Source organism: Stigmatopora argus, chromosome 8, assembly GCF_051989625.1.
Source record: "Stigmatopora argus isolate UIUO_Sarg chromosome 8, RoL_Sarg_1.0, whole genome shotgun sequence".
Lineage (NCBI taxonomy): Eukaryota > Metazoa > Chordata > Actinopteri > Syngnathiformes > Syngnathidae > Stigmatopora > Stigmatopora argus.
The window spans coordinates 342,501-347,500 of record NC_135394.1 but is presented as its reverse complement, the minus strand read 5'-3'; the positions used below and the strand labels follow the sequence as shown (position 1 = coordinate 347,500).

The 5,000-nt window shown below is 45.7% G+C and overlaps 11 non-coding genes and 1 pseudogene across 11 annotated transcripts in view; all 12 read right to left on the bottom strand.

Annotated features, from left to right (window-relative positions):
* Positions 1–162: 162 nt before the first annotated feature.
* Positions 163–281, bottom strand: LOC144079894 (5S ribosomal RNA). The gene has a single exon (XR_013301942.1). It is a non-coding gene; the product is annotated as a 5S ribosomal RNA (ribosomal RNA).
* Positions 282–597: 316 nt separating this feature from the next.
* LOC144080215 (5S ribosomal RNA) lies at positions 598–716 on the bottom strand. The gene has a single exon (XR_013302253.1). It is a non-coding gene; the product is annotated as a 5S ribosomal RNA (ribosomal RNA).
* A 316-nt stretch (positions 717–1,032) lies between these two features.
* Positions 1,033–1,151, bottom strand: LOC144080307 (5S ribosomal RNA). The gene has a single exon (XR_013302343.1). It is a non-coding gene; the product is annotated as a 5S ribosomal RNA (ribosomal RNA).
* A 316-nt stretch (positions 1,152–1,467) lies between these two features.
* Positions 1,468–1,586, bottom strand: LOC144080734 (5S ribosomal RNA; annotated as a pseudogene).
* Positions 1,587–1,902: 316 nt separating this feature from the next.
* LOC144080214 (5S ribosomal RNA) lies at positions 1,903–2,021 on the bottom strand. The gene has a single exon (XR_013302252.1). It is a non-coding gene; the product is annotated as a 5S ribosomal RNA (ribosomal RNA).
* A 316-nt stretch (positions 2,022–2,337) lies between these two features.
* On the bottom strand, positions 2,338–2,456 carry LOC144079850 (5S ribosomal RNA). Its single transcript, XR_013301900.1, has one exon. It is a non-coding gene; the product is annotated as a 5S ribosomal RNA (ribosomal RNA).
* Positions 2,457–2,772: 316 nt separating this feature from the next.
* LOC144080213 (5S ribosomal RNA) lies at positions 2,773–2,891 on the bottom strand. The gene has a single exon (XR_013302251.1). It is a non-coding gene; the product is annotated as a 5S ribosomal RNA (ribosomal RNA).
* A 316-nt stretch (positions 2,892–3,207) lies between these two features.
* LOC144080306 (5S ribosomal RNA) lies at positions 3,208–3,326 on the bottom strand. Its single transcript, XR_013302342.1, has one exon. It is a non-coding gene; the product is annotated as a 5S ribosomal RNA (ribosomal RNA).
* Positions 3,327–3,642: 316 nt separating this feature from the next.
* Positions 3,643–3,761, bottom strand: LOC144080332 (5S ribosomal RNA). Its single transcript, XR_013302366.1, has one exon. It is a non-coding gene; the product is annotated as a 5S ribosomal RNA (ribosomal RNA).
* Positions 3,762–4,077: 316 nt separating this feature from the next.
* LOC144080450 (5S ribosomal RNA) lies at positions 4,078–4,196 on the bottom strand. The gene has a single exon (XR_013302481.1). It is a non-coding gene; the product is annotated as a 5S ribosomal RNA (ribosomal RNA).
* A 316-nt stretch (positions 4,197–4,512) lies between these two features.
* LOC144080211 (5S ribosomal RNA) lies at positions 4,513–4,631 on the bottom strand. The gene has a single exon (XR_013302249.1). It is a non-coding gene; the product is annotated as a 5S ribosomal RNA (ribosomal RNA).
* A 316-nt stretch (positions 4,632–4,947) lies between these two features.
* Positions 4,948–5,000, bottom strand: part of LOC144080305 (5S ribosomal RNA) — a 119-nt gene continuing 66 nt past the window's right edge. Inside the window, exon 1 of the ribosomal RNA XR_013302341.1 lies at positions 4,948–5,000. This exon is cut by the window's right edge and continues 66 nt beyond it. This is a non-coding gene — a ribosomal RNA (5S ribosomal RNA).

Sequence of the window (5,000 nt, the reverse complement as noted above, 5' to 3'; positions counted from 1 at the left end):
TTCTTTTGCTTTATTACTTCTACAACTACGGGAATGAAGATTATCAGAAGGAGAGCTTCAATAAAATGTTGTGAGATGTGCAGAGGAGGGAAGTCTTTCATGATTTAGGAGGTCAAAAGGAGATTGAACATCCATGAAATGTCGAAAATGGTTTTGACAAGATGCTTACAGCACCTAGTATTCCAAAGCGGTCTCCCATCCAGGTACTAACCAGGCCCAACCCTGCTTAGCTTCCGAGATCAGACGAGATCGGGCGTTTTCAGGGTAGTATGGCCGTGAGCAACATTGTCGCTGAACAAATCCCCTTTGGAAATCCGAACGGTCCATAGTCTTGCATGTGGATCGTGTATTTGGATATTTGGATCGGGTGTGGAGGGTGAGGGGTCCTCTTTGGAGAACCCTTCGTTAAAGGAGTCGACTTTGTTGCCGCTTGCTCTTCTTTTGCTTTATTACTTCTACAACTACGGGAATGAAGATTATCAGAAGGAGAGCTTCAATAAAATGTTGTGAGATGTGCAGAGGAGGGAAGTCTTTCATGATTTAGGAGGTCAAAAGGAGATGAACATCCATGAAATGTCGAAAATGGTTTTGACAAGATGCTTACAGCACCTGGTATTCCAAAGCGGTCTCCCATCCAGGTACTAACCAGGCCCAACCCTGCTCAGCTTCCGAGATCAGACGAGATCGGGCGTTTTCAGGGTAGTATGGCTGTGAGCAACATTGTCGCTGAACAAATCCCCTTCGGAAATCCGAACGGTCCATAGTCTTGCATGTGGATCGTGTATTTGGATATTTGGATCCGGTGTGGAGGGTGAGGGGTCCTCTTTGGAGAACCCTTCGTTAAAGGAGTCGACTTTGTTGCCGCTTGCTCTTCTTTTGCTTTATTACTTCTACAACTACGGGAATGAAGATTATCAGAAGGAGAGCTTCAATAAAATGTTGTGAGATGTGCAGAGGAGGGAAGTCTTTCATGATTTAGGAGGTCAAAAGGAGATGAACATCCATGAAATGTCGAAAATGGTTTTGACAAGATGCTTACAGCACCTGGTATTCCCAAGCGGTCTCCCATCCAGGTACTAACCAGGCACAACCCTGCTTAGCTTCCAAGATCAGACGAGATCGGGCGTTTTCAGGGTAGTATGGCCGTGAGCAACATTGTCGCTAAACAAATCCCCTTTGGAAATCCGAACGGTTTATAGTCTTGCATGTGGATCGTGTATTTGGATATTTGGATCCGGTGTGGAGGGTGAGTGGTCCTCTTTGGAGAACCCTTCGTTAAAGGAGTCGACTTTGTTGCCGCTTGCTCTTCTTCTGCTTTATTACTTCTACAACTACTGGAATGAAGATTATCAGAAGGAGAGCTTCAATAAAATGTTGTGAGATGTGCAGACGAGGGAAGTCTTTCATGATTTAGGAGGTCAAAAGGAGATGAACATCCATGAAATGTCGAAAATGGTTTTGACAAGATGCTTACAGCACCTGGTATTTCCAAGCGGTCTCTCATCCGGGTACTAACCAGGCCGAACGCTGCTTAGCTTCCGAGATCAGACGAGATCGGGCGTTTTCAGGGTAGTATGGCCGTGAGCAACATTGTCGCTGAACAAATCCCCTTTGGAAATCTGAACGGTCCATAGTCTTGCATGTGGATCGTGTATTTGGATATTTGGATCGGGTGTGGAGGGTGAGGGGTCCTCTTTGGAGAACCCTTCGTTAAAGGAGTCGACTTTGTTGCCGCTTGCTCTTCTTTTGCTTTATTACTTCTACAACTACGGGAATGAAGATTATCAGAAGGAGAGCTTCAATAAAATGTTGTGAGATGTGCAGAGGAGGGAAGTCTTTCATGATTTAGGAGGTCAAAAGGAGATGAACATCCATGAAATGTCGAAAATGGTTTTGACAAGATGCTTACAGCACCTGGTATTCCAAAGCGGTCTCCCATCCAGGTACTAACCAGGCCCAACCCTGCTCAGCTTCCGAGATCAGACGAGATCGGGCGTTTTCAGGGTAGTATGGCTGTGAGCAACATTGTCGCTGAACAAATCCCCTTCGGAAATCCGAACGGTCCATAGTCTTGCATGTGGATCGTGTATTTGGATATTTGGATCCGGTGTGGAGGGTGAGGGGTCCTCTTTGGAGAACCCTTCGTTAAAGGAGTCGACTTTGTTGCCGCTTGCTCTTCTTTTGCTTTATTACTTCTACAACTACGGGAATGAAGATTATCAGAAGGAGAGCTTCAATAAAATGTTGTGAGATGTGCAGAGGAGGGAAGTCTTTCATGATTTAGGAGGTCAAAAGGAGATGAACATCCATGAAATGTCGAAAATGGTTTTGACAAGATGCTTACAGCACCTGGTATTCTTAAGCGGTCTCCCATCCAGGTACTAACCAGGCCCAACCCTGCTTAGCTTCCGAGATCAGACGAGATCGGGCGTTTTCAGGGTAGTATGGCCGTGAGCAACATTGTCGCTGAACAAATCCCCTTTGGAAATCCGAACGGTCCATAGTCTTGCATGTGGATCGTGTATTTGGATATTTGGATCGGGTGTGGAGGGTGAGGGGTCCTCTTTGGAGAACCCTTCGTTAAAGGAGTCGACTTTGTTGCCGCTTGCTCTTCTTTTGCTTTATTACTTCTACAACTACGGGAATGAAGATTATCAGAAGGAGAGCTTCAATAAAATGTTGTGAGATGTGCAGAGGAGGGAAGTCTTTCATGATTTAGGAGGTCAAAAGGAGATGAACATCCATGAAATGTCGAAAATGGTTTTGACAAGATGCTTACAGCACCTGGTATTCCAAAGCGGTCTCCCATCCAGGTACTAACCAGGCCCAACCCTGCTCAGCTTCCGAGATCAGACGAGATCGGGCGTTTTCAGGGTAGTATGGCTGTGAGCAACATTGTCGCTGAACAAATCCCCTTCGGAAATCCGAACGGTCCATAGTCTTGCATGTGGATCGTGTATTTGGATATTTGGATCCGGTGTGGAGGGTGAGGGGTCCTCTTTGGAGAACCCTTCGTTAAAGGAGTCGACTTTGTTGCCGCTTGCTCTTCTTTTGCTTTATTACTTCTACAACTACGGGAATGAAGATTATCAGAAGGAGAGCTTCAATAAAATGTTGTGAGATGTGCAGAGGAGGGAAGTCTTTCATGATTTAGGAGGTCAAAAGGAGATGAACATCCATGAAATGTCGAAAATGGTTTTGACAAGATGCTTACAGCACCTGGTATTCCCAAGCGGTCTCCCATCCAGGTACTAACCAGGCACAACCCTGCTTAGCTTCCAAGATCAGACGAGATCGGGCGTTTTCAGGGTAGTATGGCCGTGAGCAACATTGTCGCTAAACAAATCCCCTTTGGAAATCCGAACGGTTTATAGTCTTGCATGTGGATCGTGTATTTGGATATTTGGATCCGGTGTGGAGGGTGAGTGGTCCTCTTTGGAGAACCCTTCGTTAAAGGAGTCGACTTTGTTGCCGCTTGCTCTTCTTCTGCTTTATTACTTCTACAACTACTGGAATGAAGATTATCAGAAGGAGAGCTTCAATAAAATGTTGTGAGATGTGCAGAGGAGGGAAGTCTTTCATGATTTAGGAGGTCAAAAGGAGATGAACATCCATGAAATGTCGAAAATGGTTTTGACAAGATGCTTACAGCACCTGGTATTCCCAAGCGGTCTCCCATCCAGGTACTAACCAGGCCCAACCCTGCTTAGCTTCCGAGATCAGACGAGATAAGGCGTTTTCAGGGTAGTATGGCCGTGAGCAACATTGTCGCTGAACAAATCCCCTTCGGAAATCCGAATGGTCCATAGTCTTGCATGTGGATCGTGTATTTGGATATTTGGATCCGGTGTGGAGGGTGAGGGGTCCTCTTTGGAGAACCCTTCGTTAAAGGAGTCGACTTTGTTGCCGCTTGCTCTTCTTTTGCTTTATTACTTCTACAACTACGGGAATGAAGATTATCAGAAGGAGAGCTTCAATAAAATGTTGTGAGATGTGCAGAGGAGGGAAGTCTTTCATGATTTAGGAGGTCAAAAGGAGATGAACATCCATGAAATGTCGAAAATGGTTTTGACAAGATGCTTACAGCACCTGGTATTCTTAAGCGGTCTCCCATCCAGGTACTAACCAGGCCCAAACCTGCTTAGCTTCCGAGATCAGACGAGATCGGGCGTTTTCAGGGTAGTATGGCCGTGAGCAACATTGTCGCTGAACAAATCCCCTTTGGAAATCCGAACGGTCCATAGTCTTGCATGTGGATCGTGTATTTGGATATTTGGATCGGGTGTGGAGGGTGAGGGGTCCTCTTTGGAGAACCCTTCGTTAAAGGAGTCGACTTTGTTGCCGCTTGCTCTTCTTTTGCTTTATTACTTCTACAACTACGGGAATGAAGATTATCAGAAGGAGAGCTTCAATAAAATGTTGTGAGATGTGCAGAGGAGGGAAGTCTTTCATGATTTAGGAGGTCAAAAGGAGATGAACATCCATGAAATGTCGAAAATGGTTTTGACAAGATGCTTACAGCACCTGGTATTCCAAAGCGGTCTCCCATCCAGGTACTAACCAGGCCCAACCCTGCTCAGCTTCCGAGATCAGACGAGATCGGGCGTTTTCAGGGTAGTATGGCTGTGAGCAACATTGTCGCTGAACAAATCCCCTTCGGAAATCCGAACGGTCCATAGTCTTGCATGTGGATCGTGTATTTGGATATTTGGATCCGGTGTGGAGGGTGAGGGGTCCTCTTTGGAGAACCCTTCGTTAAAGGAGTCGACTTTGTTGCCGCTTGCTCTTCTTTTGCTTTATTACTTCTACAACTACGGGAATGAAGATTATCAGAAGGAGAGCTTCAATAAAATGTTGTGAGATGTGCAGAGGAGGGAAGTCTTTCATGATTTAGGAGGTCAAAAGGAGATGAACATCCATGAAATGTCGAAAATGGTTTTGACAAGATGCTTACAGCACCTGGTATTCCCAAGCGGTCTCCCATCCAGGTACTAACCAGG